Here is a 20442-nt window from a genome sequence, read left to right on the forward strand (position 1 = left end):
AAATTTTATTTATTAATAAAATAATAGGAAATAATTTATTTTAATTCTAGCATTTTTTTGCAAATATTTAATTAATTACAGTTTTCTAATGAAAGTTTATTTCTTAAAAAATTATATTTTGGGAATTGATTTTAAAAATTAAGTTAGTAAGAATAATGCTCAAAATAACAACGAAATTTGGTTGAAAAATTAATAAATTTTCGTACATTTTCAAAGTAAAATAATTTTTATTAATTTTATTTAATGTCATTTTGGGAATCTTTCGAAATTATTTTAATAAAATGTTCCATAAAGTTTTTACATTTATTTTTTACTTTACTTGCTACAAATTCTTTAATTTCTTTAAAAATTAACAAAACCTAGCGGAAACTTGCGCTCGCTACCCAACCCGAAAGTCCATTGACCGCAAGAAGGTGTGCACAACAACAACAAAAATTCTGGCTAAGGCAGCTATAAAAAATTACCTCTCTAATAGAGAGCTGACTTACGGCGTTGCGGGGAGGAGAGCAGTGCGCCGGCTGAAAATCAGCAACGCATGCACATTAATTTTAACTCTTTGCCGACACGTCGCCGTAGCGGTGTGCCTGCCTGCCACATGCAGGATGCAGCCAACGAAGCTGCGATGTGCACAGTGTCTGAAAATAACACACAGCATGGCATCGCATGTTGCAGCTTCACTACTCTCAAGCAGCAGCGGTAGCTTCCTGGTGCACACTCCTTTGCTGGAGATGGACCTGGACCGGTAATCCCCTCCGCACCGCACCGCACTGCACCTTTCCGCTTACATACACAATTATTATTGTGCTACGCCGCAGCGTTTGCTCTTTGCTGCCAATCCAATCAACAGGAAACCAATCATGCCACCAAATAGTTTAGCCGCACAGTGGGTGCAACAGCAAACAACAGCTGCGTCATAGCGGTGCGTCATTAATTGACATTGAAGCGTAGCCACAGAAATGAACGAAATATTAAAGAAGCGAGTGTATTTATGCGCCTCTCGTTTAATGCAAAATGCTTTACGCCAAGTTAAAGTGGCAGGCACGTACGCCTCTGTGCGGCGCGGCACAGTGGTGTGTGTGGTGGTAAAAAGTGTGTACATTTTTTTTTTTTTTTTTGAATTTAGAGGGACATTTTAATGTATTTTTCTGCGATTTTTTAGTATTTTTGGCGATCCGACCGATTCGATTTTAATAAACTTTTTTTTATTTTTTAAAGACATTTACTGAATTTTTCGAAAATAAATTCAATTTAAAATAGAATTAGGAAAAAAAGTGAACTTACGTTGCACCGAAGCTATAATTCCACTCAAAAATACGAAGCGTGCCTTAAAGGACTTAATTTTGACCGGTCAACTTGTATGGTCGCATTATGCTATAGTTATCCGATCACAACAATTTCTTCTAAGATTGCTCTGATACCTTGGACAATAATTTATGTCAAATTTCGTGAAGATATCTCTTCAAACAAAAAAGTTTTCTATACAAGAATTTAAGTCTGATCGTTCAGTTTATTTGACAGCTATATCCTATAGTGATCCGATCACAACAAATTTTTTGTAGATTGCATCAATGCCTTGGATAATAATCCATGTCCAATTTCGTGAAGATATATCAACAGATTCAAAAGTTTTCTATAAAAGAACTTAAATCCGATCGTTCAGTTTATGTGTCAACTATATGTATGTTGTAGTAGTTCGAATATTACAATGAAGTTTCTATGGAAGTTTGTCGATTTTTAAGGGTCTTTTAAACCATATTCAGTAGTTTGAGCATAGCAAAGCATCAGCGCCCTCAGCTGCCCAAGTTAAATCATTCGAAACCTTTTTTGTGAGGATGAATCCCTTTACCTAAAGATTTTAACCAGCGTTGTACTATATGCATACATATATTTATTTACTACTTTATTAAACATTTCTCTACGCAATAAGGCCAAAAATCTCATTTCCATTAATGCATTGATTTATTATCAACTATTTACCCACACTACACCAATGTGCAGCACTAGGGTTGCCTAGCATCTATTCCACACCCGGCCTATCTAGCCGACGCGACACGGCACAGTGGCCGTCAAGAAGCTCGTGCGTAGAAAAAGCTCACCGCGGGTGGTTTATTGTTGGCAAAAATGTGGCCACAGCCAATTCCTGTGGAGCGCGCAAACAATGAGCCAACCAGAAGCCAAGAGGATGCTCTAACCCATATATATATATATATACATAAATATATGGTATATTATATACACCTATTTAATAGCGTTGCATTTACCGATCGCAGTAAGCGCAAACGCCGCGGTGTGTGCCGCCCGTGGTTCATATCTACCTATAATTTCCGTCAGCCTTACTCCTTTGTTAAATGTTTTCCTTCATGGTAAAGCGACTGCCTTGGCCTTGCCACTTTAATGAGCACGTTGTACAATTTTATGCTTCGATTTAATTGAAAAAGCGTTTTTAGTACCCTTTTTACATACATTAAGTTTTCGTACGCCATTCTTCGTTTGGTAATTTTCTCTTTCTTTATTATTATTTCTGTCTTACTGAATTGTTTTCTGTCATTCACACATCATTTATGCGCTGTCCAGTCGAGTTTTCATGTCGTTTTGTTTAATAAAATCTCTGTTATGGTCAATTTGCAATTTTGTGTAAACAAAAGGAAAATTATTTACTATTTACATATTGTTGTCTATGTGAATAGGCATGAAGGCGTAAAGTAAATATGTTGGTAATTTGTTTTTTGCATAATTTATTTAATAAATATTTCGATTGTTGATTATTGAAAAGTGTTGAAATTGCGGTTGATTTGTTTACATACACACAAGGGCGACACAAGTCTGGCAACCCAATTCAGACAATTTTCTACATTCACTTTCATATCATATTCTCAAGTTCTTGTACGCCCTCTTCGTGCTCAAATAGCGCTAGATACGTAATCTTGATACCCTATCCTAAGTCAATTATAATCTTGCTACCTCGTTTGTCGTTGCGTGCGAACCATATGATGCCCCCAAATGAAACCACTTACCTCTTTCAAGCTTTTTGACATAGACATTTACGGTTGAACACCTGATATATCCCAAGAGTTCTATCTCGGGTTTGTGATAGAGCTGGGAACTTATGGAGATGTTCTACACTATCTTTCTTGTTTTCTAAAATCCCTTTCAGTTTGCAGCTGACAAAAATTCTATATGCGTTAAAAATATATGTTGCCAATGACCTTAATATATTTAGGTCTGTATGTACTTTTTCTGGACCTATTTAACAAGTCCAAGAGGCACTTGACCTGTCTCTGAGAATAAAGCTTCCCTACATTTTTTTGGTATCCATAATTCAAAAATCTGGTATTAACCTTTGTCAACGATAAGGCTAGCAATACCGCTTAGCTATCTGCGTACATGTGTATGTAGGCTTTGAGAATCTCCCTTGGCTATCTGTGTGTATGAATATGTGGGTTTTCTGAATCTTCTCGTAGTTATTCAGAAAAACTCCATAGGCATTCTCTATGCATGATTCTTTTACGTGAAGCACACGACTTTCATTAGCTAATATCTATCCTTATCTAGGCTTATCTAGAAAATGTTACTCTAAAAAACATAGTATGGTATTAGCTGCAAAAACCCATGCATTGTCTATACGACGATCTGGACCGAAGTATGGTAAAGCAAATCAAAACCCGATGGAACGACCTACCTGGGCGCATAACTGCAAAAGTTTTGTGCAAAACGCTAGAACGGAAATACAAAAAATTTCTATTGATACTCGATAGAGGAGACTATAGGAACATAATGAAAATACTAACTGGTCACTGTAATGGGGTTAACAGTTCGAGAAGAATGCGGGAAATATCTAGAGCAGGGCACCAGTGCAACAATGAAACATCAGTTGTGCGCTTGTCCCGCATTGGCAAGACTACGCTATAAGCATCCGGGGTCGCCATTGTATGATACAATAGAGGAGGTAACGATAGTGTGTCCGTAGAGTTTGCTAAAACTCGTGTCAAGCCCAAGGCATATTAAAGGATAAATATTCCTCTTGGACATAAGAACTTAAATCTATATGGTATCGCAAGGGCCAGAACTGGTTTATGTGGGACTTATTGGTTTACCAGATTAACGTATTCTAACCTAACCTATCAGCAGTTGAAAAATACTTTATCCTACATGAGATCAGAATAGCTTACAAATTTCGAATGCTTATGGTGTTATTTTTGCCGTTGTGAATGAAGAAGTAATATTTTGTTCAATTGCTAAATATATTTTGATTTTTATCCATCCAATACCCTTGAGGCTAAACGTTTCATCTGTGGATCAATACTGTAATCATTAAATAATCAATATGTTTAGTCCAAAATATGAAAGACGAATACTATCGAACTTTTTATAAATTAGTTGAAGAACTTACTTTCTAGTATATAAATTACGACTTATGTCACATTGATCATAGACAAGACAATATCTGGAAGTTGAGAGAATGAGTAGCAATAAAGTTATGTGCTTCAAACGATCGCTTCCTTATTACAAGAAAATAATAGAAAAGTGCATTCACCGGCAAAATATCCAATAAATTTCCTTTCTCCCAAGCACGTTTACAAGTTTCGCACAAAAAAATAATATAGTATAATGTAAAACAACTGAAATTGATCATAAATCAGACGCGCCCTGACGAGTTGTCTCTCTTGCCTACGTTTTTTTTTCCGCCGTCACAATGTAATGTACGAGTATTTAATTAGATTCGTCGCCGCATTTGCACAACTCAAATGACTTATTTCTCAACATAACTGTCATTTATAACAATTTATGCTATAAAAGGGAGTCGTCGTCTCCAACGCATAGACAATGGTGGCGCAGTAGTCACCAAAGCCAAAGCAACTAAGCAAGTATTTATTTTATTTACGCATAACTTGCAGAGCAACTAAAACCAGCTGGGAAGAGAGGATCGGCAAGCAACGAAAAATCATCCATCATTTTGTCTATTTACGCTGTAAAATCACTTCATCATCTGCGCTGCAGTGGTTTGACGCATGTGATCGTCGTTAGCGGTTGCGCAGGCGCATTGTGATGCGTGCGAAAAACGGGTGGTGTAGCTTATATGTTAGTGAATGTGTGTATGCTGCGTGCATGTGGCATTCCAAATCACTGATTGTTTCACCATTTTTTTTTTTTGCATTTCATTTTCGATCAATTTCATTTTCGTTTTATTGTGCACGCAAACAAAAGCGCTGCGTCGAGATTCCACTGATTTGGGTTGGTTAGTTACTCCCTGGGGGAGTTGTCAGTCGCTCTGTCTGTCTGGCTATCTGTCTGCTTGTCGCTTGCGAAAGCACGTAGCTTGAATGTCGCTACTGCTTGATTGCTGGGCAAAGAAGAAGAGAAAAACCCGCGCTGGTGCAACTGCTGGCTACTTGCTTCTCGGCGTTAGGCGCGGCAAAGTCCGCGACTGTGGTTGTGAATGTGGTTTGGGAAGTTTGCGCAAATTTATTACCTTCTATTCTTATTGTTCATTTGCAACGATTTGTTGCATAAACGCATAACTACCAAGGCGTTGCTTAAGTGCGTGATTTACTTCAGCTTTGTTGTTGTAGATGTGTGCAAGTTATTGTTGTTGTTGTTGGCCGACCGCAACTCAGTATCAATTCAATTCCGACGCATCGGAATCAAGTCGGCGCAAAGTGAACGCTGTCATTTTTTATATTACTTCGTTGCTTTTGTTGTTAATTTCTTTTGCTATTGTTTTTTGTTATATGATTTTGTTGTTGCTATTGTTTTTTGTGCCGTCACTCAGCGGTGCATTCATTTAGAACGCAATTGCAACAACAGTAACCATAAAAGTGCGTTTGCGGCAAGCGCAAGCCAGTGCGGCAAGAGGCAGCATTGGCGGAGTCCGCAAAAAGCCGCAATGCAACGCAAGTCATTCTGTGGTTTATAAATAAATTTTCAACTGACATCCAACAATTCTTTTACTTTGCGCCCAACAACTGCTCACTCAACGCACATGTAAGCGTTTGTAGCATGTGGCTGCCACAACTTCCCACAAGCTTGACGGTGGCAAGTTTAAAATATGCAAAGCGGCAACTTGCAACATAACTAACATAAAGCACACGCACGCAAATAATTTGCATACATGCTTGCGTACTGGTCTGTAAAATTGTTGTTGTTGTTGTTGTAACATAACTACATTGCTTCTTGTTGTTTTTACTGTTTTTAAAGCACTTTTTGCCTTGCCATTCTCACATATGCTGGAATAATATTCTCGCTGATATGTGGCATTTGAATTTGAAGTGGCAGCCGTCAGTGCCACTTCGCATATATCTGGCATTGTGTGTGTAGCATGTAGCGCCGTGCATTGTCTACAACAATAGGAACAGCAAAAATACTGATAGCGACAGCAGAAATCGCCAACAGTGGCAGTGATGCATTCATTCGGAAAATTTGTGTTGCATTGCTTGTCTAGGCGTCAATGGCGTGGTCTTCATCGGCAACGTGCTTCATATTCGTACATATGTATGCACACACAGGCACACACACGCATGCTTAAGAATATGGCTTTACTTACCTGTACTTGGATTAACATGTGCTTGCCGGCGCGTGTTCCAGTATACACATGAATAATTTGTTATTTGTCACAATGTGATATGGCACACAGCGGCGTGCGCCTAAATGTGGTGACAACAACAAGTTATGCGAGAAAATTAACAATAAATTGCAAATGACTTTTATTGAGTTGAGTTGAGTTAAAAGCTGGTTAATTTGTTAATTTAGGAGCGCATAATTTGTGGGAGTTTAGTGTTATAGTCGTAGGAGTTTACTTTCTTAATAAATTTTTTGTCGCAATGAATTTTTTTAAATTTCATATCGTAATAAATTTATATATTATCGCTGCCTGTAAAATGTATATTTAATACAGACTACTTAAATATAGTTAGGTGAATCTGGTAGGCCAATAAGCACAGAGCAGTCTTGTTCCTTTGCAATACCAGATGGAGCTCAGTTGCTAAGTGTATGAGGAGTAGTCATCCTTCCGATCTACCGTTTTGCACATGACTTCTGCAGTTTTTCACCCAGGTAGCTCGTTTCCTCGAGTTTGGTTTTCTTTACCATGCTTCTGTCGAGATTGTCGTATAGCCAGTGCATAGGTTTTCCAATGTTGATAACTTTTTCGCCTCGATTCCTTTGTGGCATGGCACCCAGTAAAAGTGAAGTTGCTTGCTTCTGGCAACACTTTGCACTGCTGACCTGCTTTGCAAGACACTTCTGTTCGATATGCGAAAGAAGGTTACTCTCTTGATTGCTTCTTGGCTGTCTACGTCGACGTTGACTTTGGAATTACCGGCAGGTACATTAGGGGCTTGCTCCACGGCTTTCGCAATAACAATGGCCTCAGATTAAAATATACTATTATTATACTATATTATGCCTAACTCTGGACAGTATATTCCCATATCAACTCCATCGTTCATTTTCGAGCCATGTATGTATATGATGCAGATGTTTAAAGTGTTACTTGTACCTAAAATACCTTTACGCTAGCCATCTTCGTCTATGTTTACTTTGAATCTTCTTTCACAGTTGAAAAGTGGAATCATGTAGTCGGTGTTTGCCCAACCGCCATTACCCAACGAGCAATGTCCGAAGATTCTATATGTAAATTCTACTACAGCCAGTAGTCGTTCCGTCGATTTTGCTGAGCGATTTTCGGTGAAGATGTCTATAGGTGGCAGGTTTAGTACCAATTCAAGAGCCGCCGTTGGAATTATTCTTAAAGCTGACGTTATGCACAGCGCAGCGAGTCTCTGAACAGAGTTAAATATACGAGAGAATATATTACAGATGATATAGAGGAGTAACAGTACGAAAGTTTATTCAAAGCAACTTCTATGATACAGGAATGAAATTTAATTTTACAAAAAATGGAAGAAATTTTAATTCAGTTCAAAACATAATACTTATTTTTTATTTAACTTCTAAAATAATAAAAATATTGCGTTCATTCGCTTAACTCATCCATGTTGTTGTGCTCATATAATTAAGTCACCTAAAGAAAAATGTAGTTATTCGTAGTATACGACATTTTTTTGCAGTTTTACCTTACCTAAGACTAACACTTAGTTGAATAACCTTTATTACGTAGCACCTCACTACATCGCTTAGGCATTGTTTGGACTAAAGTAGCATTGAGCGGGACTTATTTTGTACCACTCTGCCTGTATTATTACCCATAAAGAACCATTGTTGCGAGGTTCTCGTGCAGCTACGGCTCTTTTTATAAACCCCCATAGGTTTTCTATGGGGTTTAGGTCCGGACTTTCAGCTGGCCAATCCAGAATTTTAATATTTCGACTACGTATCCAAGTTTTAACGACCCGCGAGCAGCGTTTGGGGTCGTTATCGTGCTGGAAAATCTAAGCTAACGGTAAGTTGTCCACATAATCACCGTCTAAATTGTTCTCCAGTATTCCTTTGTACATTTCACCTGTCATTTTCCCGTCTATTTTAACAATCGGGTCAACGCCTGATGACGTGAAGCAACCCCACACCATCACCGATGAACCGCCATGTTTCACGGTTTTTTTTTAGTGTATTTGGGATTGAGTTCTTGCAAAGGGGGTCGTCTTACATATGGTTTCCCATCATTACCAAATACATTTAATTTGGATTCGTCACTCCAAACCACCAAATTCCAAAATTTAGAGTCCTTCCAGAGATGGTCCTTAGCAAACGCTTTTCGCTTTTCAATATTTTTTTTTTTTTGGAACGTTAGGTTTTCGTCTTGCTAAACGGCCATTCAATGAATTTTCTTGTAGTCGTCTTCGTACAGTTTTCGCAGATATTTGTACGCCGTGGTATTCCTCTAATTGAGCCCTAATTTCTGTGGAGGTTAAAAATGGATCAGACTTACTTAGCCTTACTAAGGCCCTATCGTCAGAACGGGTGGTCTTTCTTGGCTTCATATGGCCCTTCTTTCGCTTGAAGTTGTGCTTTTATTCTTGCCCATGACGACAATGACTACAAATTTTGTTAAGAATAACTTAATTTAGTAAAAAAGAACAATATTGATGTAAATTGTGGCGAAAAAATTTTAATTTACCCGTTTCAAACAGAATGACTTAATTATGTGAACACACTTTAATTGACAATAAATGGAAAATTCATTTAAACTGTCCCAAACGAAAATACTTGAATGCGCTGTAAATCGGTGGCGTTCCTAGAATAACGGAACTTTTTTCTCGCGCAATATTAGGGATGTTGCATAAAGAAATATACCTTGTTTTTTTTACATGTTTTAAAAAAGTACTGAATGACTTAATTATATGAGCACAAGGTATATCGTGGCACAACTCAATCTTCAGAAAAGTTATAGTTATTCTACAGATAATTCTGAAACCGCTAATACTATTTTGAACCTGGATGTTATTGCTCAATTTTGCAAACAAGTTATCGATAATTTATGAGCATGTATATAAATCCGTAGTAAAAAAAAGCTATTTGTGCTAAATATTTAAATCATGTTATCGATAAATTATGAGCATAATTATGAAAAAATATTATCGATAACACATGAAATAAATATCGATGTTTGTGCATAATAATAAACATTATGTCGATCATTTTTAAGCTTAATTTTGTAAAAAATTTATCAATAATAATCAAAAAACATATCGATATTTATGCTCAATTTTTAAAAAATGTTATCGCTGATTTATCATCTTAATTTATCCAACAACGTATCGCTAATGCTCATAAGTTATCGATAATTTGTCTGCTTAGTTCTGAAAATATCTATCGATAACGCATGAAATGGATATTATATATTGATATTTGAGCATAATATATAAATATGATATCGATAATTTTTGAGCTTAATTTCTAAAAATGTTATCAATAGTTATCGAAATATATATCAATATTATTTTAGTTTGCCCAAAATCGTATCGCTAATGTTCATAAGTTATCGATATAATTTTGGTAAACTAATGCATTAATACTTTAATTATGGATTCATATAAGAGTACTAACAAAAATGCTGCTCTGGAAAATTTTATACATATATAGCATAAACACATGTATGCAATTTCAAATCAAAATCTATATTTTGAGGTTCATTTAATAATAAATATATATATCGATAAATCAAATGATTCAGTTCTCTTCTTGTAGATATTAAATTTGGTAAAACTTACTCTTTTTCCCATAACATATAATATTATGTATCAGCGCTGCGGCAGCCATAGATTTATAAGCACCTAAATGTTTAAAAATCATAAAATTTCATATTTTGAGTAATTTTTCCTTCCAAATCAAGTACTTAATTATACAAAAAACAATCCTTTCTTGAGCACATGTATATAAAAGCCGTTAATAATATTATAATATCGCCGACCAGCAGCAGTTGCTGTTCATTAATTGAAAAATTGCATAGCAAAGCACCGCTTTTTGGGGAAGTGGGTGACAAATGTGAAAGCACAACTCATTAAAAATTTGACACGGAAATTTATTAAAGCCCCAAAAACAGAAAAAAAACATGATGTCGAAATAATGAACGACAAGAGAACAAACAAAGATACGAAGCAAGTACAAGGAAAAACTAAAATAGCGAGCGCCTTGCTTGCAGCGCTAAGTTGGTCACACGAAGATGCAGCAGACATGCATTGCAAGAAAATAGAGATGCATGGGAATGTCCGTCGCGTGCAAAACAGAGCGCTCATTTACATGCACCAAAGTTGTGTAAAGAGTACAAAACCAAAAAAGAAAATGCAATGACATGAACCAACACGGAGCACACATAAAGATAATTTTTTATTTTATTTCTTTATATGTATGAAAGTAAGTGCAACACCATGTTTCAACTGGCAAGATGGGCTAAAAATGCAAGCGCGTTAATTATAAAAAATCTGCACCCACACAAGTGAAGAGCTGCCAAGAAAAAAAGATGCCGTGCATTTAAGAGCATGAAATAAATAATTGAAATTTTGCTGTAAATTGGCAGCAACAAGAGCGAAAAGTGGCTGTCGGCGAAATAATATGTGGTCTCTACATGTGCCACATACTTGTGTATTTTATAGTTTATATGGGGTTTTGTATTGCCGTAACGCTGACATTAACCCCGCAGTCAGAGGGCCTACTATAAAATGCTTTTCTGTTTGCAACATGCAGCACTTCCTCACAAACGTGCAAATGGCTGCACTAACACCCTCAAAAATGAAAGAAAAAAAAAAAAATAATACCTATAATACCCTTGATAGGAGCATTAAAGGGAATGAAAAGATTTTTATACTGATTTTGATCGGTCAGTTTATATGGTAGTTACATACATGCTTTAGTAGTCCGATCTAAATCATTTCTCCGAAGTTGGATGCAGTTGCTTTAGTTAATAATCTATACCAAATTTTGTGTAGATATCTTGTCAACTAAAAAAAATCTCCATATAAGAATTTTATTCCGATTGTTCAATTTGTATGGCAGCTGTATGCTATAGTAGTTCGATTTAAGCCATTTATCTGCGAAGAGATCAAGATATATGCAATATTAAACTACACAAAATTTTGTGAAGACAGCTTGTCAAACAAAAAAGTTTTCCATACAAGGACTTAATTCCGAGCATGCAACTTGTATGGCAGCTGTATGTTATAGCAGTCCGATTTTAACCATTTCTTCGGGGATGCTAGACATATCTTTAGTATTAAGCTAAACAAAATTTTGTGAAGATATCTTGTCAAACAAAAAAATTTTCCATACAAGGACTTAATTCCGAGCATGCAACTTGTATGGCAGCTGTATGTTATAGCAGTCCGATTTTAACCATTTCTTCGGAGATGCTAGAGATATCTTTAGTATTAAACTACACAAAATTTTGTGAAGATATCTTGTCAAACAAAAAAGTTTTCCATACGAGGAGTTGAGTTTTAACTCACATTTCCTACGACAGCTATATGATATGGTTATCAAATATTAGCGGTTCCCATAAGTAATCAGGTTCTTGGTAAGAGAAAGACGTGAGCAGGATTTCAGAACAATATCTCAACAGCTGAGAGACTGGTTCGCTTATATACATACTATGTGACTAAATGCACTCAGCTCGTCTTCTGATCATTTATTTATATAGTCTCTGACGTCCCATTTCCGGTAAACATCATGGTAAACTTATTATACACTGTTATACTGTTCAGGGTATTAAAAAAGCGACAAAATAGCATAAACGTAATCTTAAGCTTCCCTACGAGTTTGTCTACCAACGACCTTTCCTGCCTTTCAGCCTGTGGCAGACGCTTAGTTGCCACTTCTTTATATTTACCATTATTTTATTTCAATTTGCTGCAGAGTCATGCGAAAAAATCAAGCAAACGCCGCCGTTAAACAGTAGCAGACACGGAGTGCGCTCCAGTATGCCACCTCCCACCAGTTTGGTTTCATCAATGTACATAGCTCCCTTCAATTGAACTATGTGGTTGCATTGTCTGTCCCCACAATATCGAAAAAGCGGAAAAATTAACTTCGCTGCGCCGTCGTCTTTGTACGCCACTGATAAATTTCGTGCAACTCCCATCTTGGCGCGTCAATGCAACACTGTTTAGCGCGCTTCAGTTGTTTTGATGTATGCATTTGACAGACTGTGCGCTTTTTTATGATTGAAGCGACACAAATGCGTTTTTCTTTGTTGTAATTTTGTTGTATTCCTCTGTGTGTACTTTTTAATTTTTTGGACTCAAATATTTAATTTTTTTTTTTTTTGGTACAAGCACTTGGTGTATTTGTTTGTTTATTAATAATTACATAGCTTTTTTGTAAGTGACAGCTACTAATGAGCTTTCAAAATTACGGACAAATAGAGTAAAGTGCTGTCAAGCTTTGTGGTTTCGGTACATTGTTTTGTTTGTAAATGTTTTTTTTTTGTTTTGCTTTGACTATTGTGACTGTCTCTTATACACATCTAGATGTGTATAAGAGACAGGTGCGGCGCGGCACAGTGGTGTGTGTGGTGGTAAAAAGTGTGTACATTTTTTTTTTTTTTTTTTGAATTTAGAGGGACATTTTAATGTATTTTTCTGCGATTTTTTAGTATTTTTGGCGATCCGACCGATTCGATTTTAATAAACTTTTTTTTATTTTTTAAAGACATTTACTGAATTTTTCGAAAATAAATTCAATTTAAAATAGAATTAGGAAAAAAAGTGAACTTACGTTGCACCGAAGCTATAATTCCACTCAAAAATACGAAGCGTGCCTTAAAGGACTTAATTTTGACCGGTCAACTTGTATGGTCGCATTATGCTATAGTTATCCGATCACAACAATTTCTTCTAAGATTGCTCTGATACCTTGGACAATAATTTATGTCAAATTTCGTGAAGATATCTCTTCAAACAAAAAAGTTTTCTATACAAGAATTTAAGTCTGATCGTTCAGTTTATTTGACAGCTATATCCTATAGTGATCCGATCACAACAAATTTTTTGTAGATTGCATCAATGCCTTGGATAATAATCCATGTCCAATTTCGTGAAGATATATCAACAGATTCAAAAGTTTTCTATAAAAGAACTTAAATCCGATCGTTCAGTTTATGTGTCAACTATATGTATGTTGTAGTAGTTCGAATATTACAATGAAGTTTCTATGGAAGTTTGTCGATTTTTAAGGGTCTTTTAAACCATATTCAGTAGTTTGAGCATAGCAAAGCATCAGCGCCCTCAGCTGCCCAAGTTAAATCATTCGAAACCTTTTTTGTGAGGATGAATCCCTTTACCTAAAGATTTTAACCAGCGTTGTACTATATGCATACATATATTTATTTACTACTTTATTAAACATTTCTCTACGCAATAAGGCCAAAAATCTCATTTCCATTAATGCATTGATTTATTATCAACTATTTACCCACACTACACCAATGTGCAGCACTAGGGTTGCCTAGCATCTATTCCACACCCGGCCTATCTAGCCGACGCGACACGGCACAGTGGCCGTCAAGAAGCTCGTGCGTAGAAAAAGCTCACCGCGGGTGGTTTATTGTTGGCAAAAATGTGGCCACAGCCAATTCCTGTGGAGCGCGCAAACAATGAGCCAACCAGAAGCCAAGAGGATGCTCTAACCCATATATATATATATATACATAAATATATGGTATATTATATACACCTATTTAATAGCGTTGCATTTACCGATCGCAGTAAGCGCAAACGCCGCGGTGTGTGCCGCCCGTGGTTCATATCTACCTATAATTTCCGTCAGCCTTACTCCTTTGTTAAATGTTTTCCTTCATGGTAAAGCGACTGCCTTGGCCTTGCCACTTTAATGAGCACGTTGTACAATTTTATGCTTCGATTTAATTGAAAAAGCGTTTTTAGTACCCTTTTTACATACATTAAGTTTTCGTACGCCATTCTTCGTTTGGTAATTTTCTCTTTCTTTATTATTATTTCTGTCTTACTGAATTGTTTTCTGTCATTCACACATCATTTATGCGCTGTCCAGTCGAGTTTTCATGTCGTTTTGTTTAATAAAATCTCTGTTATGGTCAATTTGCAATTTTGTGTAAACAAAAGGAAAATTATTTACTATTTACATATTGTTGTCTATGTGAATAGGCATGAAGGCGTAAAGTAAATATGTTGGTAATTTGTTTTTTGCATAATTTATTTAATAAATATTTCGATTGTTGATTATTGAAAAGTGTTGAAATTGCGGTTGATTTGTTTACATACACACAAGGGCGACACAAGTCTGGCAACCCAATTCAGACAATTTTCTACATTCACTTTCATATCATATTCTCAAGTTCTTGTACGCCCTCTTCGTGCTCAAATAGCGCTAGATACGTAATCTTGATACCCTATCCTAAGTCAATTATAATCTTGCTACCTCGTTTGTCGTTGCGTGCGAACCATATGATGCCCCCAAATGAAACCACTTACCTCTTTCAAGCTTTTTGACATAGACATTTACGGTTGAACACCTGATATATCCCAAGAGTTCTATCTCGGGTTTGTGATAGAGCTGGGAACTTATGGAGATGTTCTACACTATCTTTCTTGTTTTCTAAAATCCCTTTCAGTTTGCAGCTGACAAAAATTCTATATGCGTTAAAAATATATGTTGCCAATGACCTTAATATATTTAGGTCTGTATGTACTTTTTCTGGACCTATTTAACAAGTCCAAGAGGCACTTGACCTGTCTCTGAGAATAAAGCTTCCCTACATTTTTTTGGTATCCATAATTCAAAAATCTGGTATTAACCTTTGTCAACGATAAGGCTAGCAATACCGCTTAGCTATCTGCGTACATGTGTATGTAGGCTTTGAGAATCTCCCTTGGCTATCTGTGTGTATGAATATGTGGGTTTTCTGAATCTTCTCGTAGTTATTCAGAAAAACTCCATAGGCATTCTCTATGCATGATTCTTTTACGTGAAGCACACGACTTTCATTAGCTAATATCTATCCTTATCTAGGCTTATCTAGAAAATGTTACTCTAAAAAACATAGTATGGTATTAGCTGCAAAAACCCATGCATTGTCTATACGACGATCTGGACCGAAGTATGGTAAAGCAAATCAAAACCCGATGGAACGACCTACCTGGGCGCATAACTGCAAAAGTTTTGTGCAAAACGCTAGAACGGAAATACAAAAAATTTCTATTGATACTCGATAGAGGAGACTATAGGAACATAATGAAAATACTAACTGGTCACTGTAATGGGGTTAACAGTTCGAGAAGAATGCGGGAAATATCTAGAGCAGGGCACCAGTGCAACAATGAAACATCAGTTGTGCGCTTGTCCCGCATTGGCAAGACTACGCTATAAGCATCCGGGGTCGCCATTGTATGATACAATAGAGGAGGTAACGATAGTGTGTCCGTAGAGTTTGCTAAAACTCGTGTCAAGCCCAAGGCATATTAAAGGATAAATATTCCTCTTGGACATAAGAACTTAAATCTATATGGTATCGCAAGGGCCAGAACTGGTTTATGTGGGACTTATTGGTTTACCAGATTAACGTATTCTAACCTAACCTATCAGCAGTTGAAAAATACTTTATCCTACATGAGATCAGAATAGCTTACAAATTTCGAATGCTTATGGTGTTATTTTTGCCGTTGTGAATGAAGAAGTAATATTTTGTTCAATTGCTAAATATATTTTGATTTTTATCCATCCAATACCCTTGAGGCTAAACGTTTCATCTGTGGATCAATACTGTAATCATTAAATAATCAATATGTTTAGTCCAAAATATGAAAGACGAATACTATCGAACTTTTTATAAATTAGTTGAAGAACTTACTTTCTAGTATATAAATTACGACTTATGTCACATTGATCATAGACAAGACAATATCTGGAAGTTGAGAGAATGAGTAGCAATAAAGTTATGTGCTTCAAACGATCGCTTCCTTATTACAAGAAAATAATAGAAAAGTGCATTCACCGGCAAAATATCCAATAAATTTCCTTTCTCCCAAGCACGTTTACAAGTTTCGCACAAAAAAATAATATAGTATAATGTAAAACAACTGAAATTGATCATAAATCAGACGCGCCCTGACGAGTTGTCTCTCTTGCCTACGTTTTTTTTTCCGCCGTCACAATGTAATGTACGAGTATTTAATTAGATTCGTCGCCGCATTTGCACAACTCAAATGACTTATTTCTCAACATAACTGTCATTTATAACAATTTATGCTATAAAAGGGAGTCGTCGTCTCCAACGCATAGACAATGGTGGCGCAGTAGTCACCAAAGCCAAAGCAACTAAGCAAGTATTTATTTTATTTACGCATAACTTGCAGAGCAACTAAAACCAGCTGGGAAGAGAGGATCGGCAAGCAACGAAAAATCATCCATCATTTTGTCTATTTACGCTGTAAAATCACTTCATCATCTGCGCTGCAGTGGTTTGACGCATGTGATCGTCGTTAGCGGTTGCGCAGGCGCATTGTGATGCGTGCGAAAAACGGGTGGTGTAGCTTATATGTTAGTGAATGTGTGTATGCTGCGTGCATGTGGCATTCCAAATCACTGATTGTTTCACCATTTTTTTTTTTTGCATTTCATTTTCGATCAATTTCATTTTCGTTTTATTGTGCACGCAAACAAAAGCGCTGCGTCGAGATTCCACTGATTTGGGTTGGTTAGTTACTCCCTGGGGGAGTTGTCAGTCGCTCTGTCTGTCTGGCTATCTGTCTGCTTGTCGCTTGCGAAAGCACGTAGCTTGAATGTCGCTACTGCTTGATTGCTGGGCAAAGAAGAAGAGAAAAACCCGCGCTGGTGCAACTGCTGGCTACTTGCTTCTCGGCGTTAGGCGCGGCAAAGTCCGCGACTGTGGTTGTGAATGTGGTTTGGGAAGTTTGCGCAAATTTATTACCTTCTATTCTTATTGTTCATTTGCAACGATTTGTTGCATAAACGCATAACTACCAAGGCGTTGCTTAAGTGCGTGATTTACTTCAGCTTTGTTGTTGTAGATGTGTGCAAGTTATTGTTGTTGTTGTTGGCCGACCGCAACTCAGTATCAATTCAATTCCGACGCATCGGAATCAAGTCGGCGCAAAGTGAACGCTGTCATTTTTTATATTACTTCGTTGCTTTTGTTGTTAATTTCTTTTGCTATTGTTTTTTGTTATATGATTTTGTTGTTGCTATTGTTTTTTGTGCCGTCACTCAGCGGTGCATTCATTTAGAACGCAATTGCAACAACAGTAACCATAAAAGTGCGTTTGCGGCAAGCGCAAGCCAGTGCGGCAAGAGGCAGCATTGGCGGAGTCCGCAAAAAGCCGCAATGCAACGCAAGTCATTCTGTGGTTTATAAATAAATTTTCAACTGACATCCAACAATTCTTTTACTTTGCGCCCAACAACTGCTCACTCAACGCACATGTAAGCGTTTGTAGCATGTGGCTGCCACAACTTCCCACAAGCTTGACGGTGGCAAGTTTAAAATATGCAAAGCGGCAACTTGCAACATAACTAACATAAAGCACACGCACGCAAATAATTTGCATACATGCTTGCGTACTGGTCTGTAAAATTGTTGTTGTTGTTGTTGTAACATAACTACATTGCTTCTTGTTGTTTTTACTGTTTTTAAAGCACTTTTTGCCTTGCCATTCTCACATATGCTGGAATAATATTCTCGCTGATATGTGGCATTTGAATTTGAAGTGGCAGCCGTCAGTGCCACTTCGCATATATCTGGCATTGTGTGTGTAGCATGTAGCGCCGTGCATTGTCTACAACAATAGGAACAGCAAAAATACTGATAGCGACAGCAGAAATCGCCAACAGTGGCAGTGATGCATTCATTCGGAAAATTTGTGTTGCATTGCTTGTCTAGGCGTCAATGGCGTGGTCTTCATCGGCAACGTGCTTCATATTCGTACATATGTATGCACACACAGGCACACACACGCATGCTTAAGAATATGGCTTTACTTACCTGTACTTGGATTAACATGTGCTTGCCGGCGCGTGTTCCAGTATACACATGAATAATTTGTTATTTGTCACAATGTGATATGGCACACAGCGGCGTGCGCCTAAATGTGGTGACAACAACAAGTTATGCGAGAAAATTAACAATAAATTGCAAATGACTTTTATTGAGTTGAGTTGAGTTAAAAGCTGGTTAATTTGTTAATTTAGGAGCGCATAATTTGTGGGAGTTTAGTGTTATAGTCGTAGGAGTTTACTTTCTTAATAAATTTTTTGTCGCAATGAATTTTTTTAAATTTCATATCGTAATAAATTTATATATTATCGCTGCCTGTAAAATGTATATTTAATACAGACTACTTAAATATAGTTAGGTGAATCTGGTAGGCCAATAAGCACAGAGCAGTCTTGTTCCTTTGCAATACCAGATGGAGCTCAGTTGCTAAGTGTATGAGGAGTAGTCATCCTTCCGATCTACCGTTTTGCACATGACTTCTGCAGTTTTTCACCCAGGTAGCTCGTTTCCTCGAGTTTGGTTTTCTTTACCATGCTTCTGTCGAGATTGTCGTATAGCCAGTGCATAGGTTTTCCAATGTTGATAACTTTTTCGCCTCGATTCCTTTGTGGCATGGCACCCAGTAAAAGTGAAGTTGCTTGCTTCTGGCAACACTTTGCACTGCTGACCTGCTTTGCAAGACACTTCTGTTCGATATGCGAAAGAAGGTTACTCTCTTGATTGCTTCTTGGCTGTCTACGTCGACGTTGACTTTGGAATTACCGGCAGGTACATTAGGGGCTTGCTCCACGGCTTTCGCAATAACAATGGCCTCAGATTAAAATATACTATTATTATACTATATTATGCCTAACTCTGGACAGTATATTCCCATATCAACTCCATCGTTCATTTTCGAGCCATGTATGTATATGATGCAGATGTTTAAAGTGTTACTTGTACCTAAAATACCTTTACGCTAGCCATCTTCGTCTATGTTTACTTTGAATCTTCTTTCACAGTTGAAAAGTGGAATCATGTAGTCGGTGTTTGCCCAACCGCCATTACCCAACGAGCAATGTCCGAAGATTCTATATGTAAATTCTACTACAGCCAGTAGTCGTTCCGTCGATTTTGCTGAGCGATTTTCGGTGAAGATGTCTATAGGTGGCAGGTTTAGTACCAATTCAAGAGCCGCCGTTGGAATTATTCTTAAAGCTGACGTTATGCACAGCGCAGCGAGTCTCTGAACAGAGTTAAATATACGAGAGAATATATTACAGATGATATAGAGGAGTAACAGTACGAAAGTTTATTCAAAGCAACTTCTATGATACAGGAATGAAATTTAATTTTACAAAAAATGGAAGAAATTTTAATTCAGTTCAAAACATAATACTTATTTTTTATTTAACTTCTAAAATAATAAAAATATTGCGTTCATTCGCTTAACTCATCCATGTTGTTGTGCTCATATAATTAAGTCACCTAAAGAAAAATGTAGTTATTCGTAGTATACGACATTTTTTTGCAGTTTTACCTTACCTAAGACTAACACTTAGTTGAATAACCTTTATTACGTAGCACCTCACTACATCGCTTAGGCATTGTTTGGACTAAAGTAGCATTGAGCGGGACTTATTTTGTACCACTCTGCCTGTATTATTACCCATAAAGAACCATTGTTGCGAGGTTCTCGTGCAGCTACGGCTCTTTTTATAAACCCCCATAGGTTTTCTATGGGGTTTAGGTCCGGACTTTCAGCTGGCCAATCCAGAATTTTAATATTTCGACTACGTATCCAAGTTTTAACGACCCGCGAGCAGCGTTTGGGGTCGTTATCGTGCTGGAAAATCTAAGCTAACGGTAAGTTGTCCACATAATCACCGTCTAAATTGYTCTCCAGTATTCCTTTGTACATTTCACCTGTCATTTTCCCGTCTATTTTAACAATCGGGTCAACGCCTGATGACGTGAAGCAACCCCACACCATCACCGATGAACCGCCATGTTTCACGGTTTTTTTT

The 20442-nt window shown here is 37.0% G+C and overlaps 1 protein-coding gene across 1 annotated transcript in view; it reads left to right on the top strand.

The window, feature by feature from the left end:
- LOC108977474 overlaps positions 1 to 20442 on the top strand; it is a gene marked incomplete at its 3' end in the record, with an annotated part of 158984 nt that overhangs the window by 58902 nt on the left and 79640 nt on the right.

Source organism: Bactrocera latifrons, unplaced genomic scaffold, assembly GCF_001853355.1.
Source record: "Bactrocera latifrons isolate USDA-ARS-PBARC rearing strain unplaced genomic scaffold, ASM185335v1 scaffold_9, whole genome shotgun sequence".
NCBI classification, from domain to species: Eukaryota; Metazoa; Arthropoda; class Insecta; order Diptera; family Tephritidae; genus Bactrocera; species Bactrocera latifrons.